Source organism: Schistocerca piceifrons, unplaced genomic scaffold, assembly GCF_021461385.2.
Source record: "Schistocerca piceifrons isolate TAMUIC-IGC-003096 unplaced genomic scaffold, iqSchPice1.1 HiC_scaffold_954, whole genome shotgun sequence".
Lineage (NCBI taxonomy): Eukaryota > Metazoa > Arthropoda > Insecta > Orthoptera > Acrididae > Schistocerca > Schistocerca piceifrons.
In genome coordinates this window covers 682,501-685,000 of record NW_025729228.1, presented here as the reverse complement: position 1 = coordinate 685,000, position 2,500 = coordinate 682,501, and the positions used below count along the sequence as shown (strand labels likewise).

At 63.4% G+C, this 2,500-nt stretch overlaps 1 pseudogene; it reads right to left on the bottom strand.

Annotated features, from left to right (window-relative positions):
- Positions 1 to 2,500, bottom strand: part of LOC124773746 — a 7,959-nt pseudogene that overhangs the window by 2,660 nt on the left and 2,799 nt on the right.

The following is a 2,500-nucleotide window of genomic DNA, read 5'->3' as shown; positions in this document are numbered from 1 at the left end:
CGGGTGCGGCTGAGGGCCAGCCCGTGGTACAGGCCAGGGAGAAGTACGTTGGTGAGAGCGTGGAGGCGCTGTTGCGGCTTCAGCGGAGCTCGGGAGATGACGTCAAGCTGCTCCACCAGGTGGCTACGTGGATTGAAGACACAGCGACCCGCCGTGGAAAATTGCAGCCCCAGGTACCGGAAGGTTTCACCCACACGCAGGGCAGGCATGGTGGTATTGCCTGCTGTGAAGGTGACATTGCTGTCCACCTTCACCTTCTTCTCGCGCCCTGACGCGACTAAGGCGAGGGTGAAACACTTCCGGGCGTTGATCTGCAGCCCCAGGTGGGCGAGGGCTGCGGTAGCTGCGTCGATGAGGGACTGCAAGCCCCTCGGGGTCGCTGCAAACAGCAAGACGTCATCTGCAAAGGCCGCAGCGTTGACTCTGCGACCGAGGATCCGAGCTCCGATGTGGGAGGGCAGTTGGCCTAAAACGTAGTCCACCGCAAAGTTGAACAGGAGGGGGGAGAGGGGATCGCCCTGGCGAACGCCCCGTGCTGGCTGCACAGACACGCCCACGCCGGCGCCGTCCGCTATCACTGTCGTGCTGCCCTCGTAGCACCGCTCGACATACTCGACAAAGCAATCCGGCAGGCCATGCGCCTTCAGCACGGGGCGAAGGGCAGCATGATCTACCGAATCGAATGCCTTAGATACGTCGATCGATGCCACAAAGACAGAGCGGCAGGAGCGAACTGCGTCGGTGAGAGCAGTGTCCAAGATGAAGGTATTTTCCAACATCCCATCCCGAGGGATGAATGCCCGCTGACGTTCGTCCACAGCACATGCGCGCATCAGGCGTGACGCGAGAACCTTGTGAAAGGTCCGCGCCAACACCGAGCAGACCGTAATGGGGCGAAAGTCAGCGGGGGATGTTGGTGCAGCCGTTTTCGGGAGAAGGGACGTCCGCGCGCGAAGCAGGCGTTCCGGAAGGGCGCGGGCCAGAAGGAAGAGATTCATCACTTTCACCAGGACTTCGTGCGGCAGGCGCCGCAACTCCGCTGGGGTAAGGCCGTCCGGCCCGGCTGCTGATCCCCTGGGCGGCAACGCGGCGGCGACCTCCTCATGTGTGACCGGCCCCCATATGCACTCGAGAGCGACAGGCTCTGAGTGCGGGAGGAGGCGGTCACGAATGAAGCCCGCGGTGGAGATGGGCTTCTTGGTGAAGAGGTCCGCCCAGAAGTCCAGCAGACCAGGGATGGCAGGTGGCGGCTGGAGCAGGGTGCCATCCAAGAGGCCGCGCACGCAACGTGCACGCGACCGTCGGAAGGCATCCTGCGTTCTCGCGTACTCCCAGCGGCGCCGCTTGCGCTTCTGCGTCGGCGGCGCGGCAGGCGGCCGCTTCGATGGTTGGCGCGGCCGCTGTGTCCTGGTGATCGATCTCTCCCCTCTGGACCCGACCGACGCAAGGGCATCCGGGAGCATGCCCAGGATGACATCGGGCGGCGTGCCCCGCCCCAGACCTATGACACGATCCAGGGCAGAGAAACGCTGGGCGGAAGCGGGTAGCCCCGCCAGATGCTCCCAGATGGCGGCGTCAGTCGGCCCCTCCGGCGGCGGCCCGGTGGTGTCGGCCGCGAAGTCCTCGGCTGCATCGACGGGCGGCGCAGCGGCCTCGCCCGCGTCAGGCAGCGGGCTCGCTGCTCCCCGGCGGGACGCCGGCTCTTCCCCCCGACCGATCTCAAGCGCCTCCATGAATTGGCGGACAAGCTGCTTGTGGGCAGCTTGCCGCCGTCGGCACTTGATTGCCTCAAGCGTTCGGTCGGGGAACATCCTGATGAGTTCTTGATTTACAAAGAAGAACCGGGCGTCCCTCTCGAGGAACAGTTCGGCCTCTGCCTTGGCGAGCGACAGGACTTCTTCCTCCGTCCACCTCGCGCGATGCCTCTCCGTGACGATCTCCGCGTTGGCGGCCGCAAGGTGTTGGCGGCGGCGATGGACCCCGAGACCGTTCTTGGTGGTGAAGCTGCGGTGGCACTCACTACAGGTGTATTCAGCTGCAAAAGTTACAAGATTTTCGGCACGGCCGGTTGGCCGGCTAGGTGCTGGGGGAGTTGGGGTGGCACCTTCAGCGGAAGGGCCACCACTTATTCTCTGCTTACTGCCCCCAACTAAAAAAGGGATAGTGCGAGGGGGGGCTGGTAACCCCCCCAAGCCCCTGGTGCGGTCTTCCACTCTGCGAAAATCAGCGGGCCCACGAGAAGGGGAGAAGACCGCAGGAGAGGAGAGGCTAAGAGGGCTAGGCCCATGTATTGCGCATCACTCTCCCTGTAACTATAACCCAAGGAAGGCACCTCGCAGCAGCAGCACGACTACATCAAGACCGCACTTCGAAAAGCCAAGTCCGGATGCAGCCACACCGCCGCCACTTGGCCACCTTAAGAGAGTCATAGTTACTCCCGCCGTTTACCCGCGCTTGCTTGAATTTCTTCACGTTGACATTCAGAGCACTGGGCAGAAAT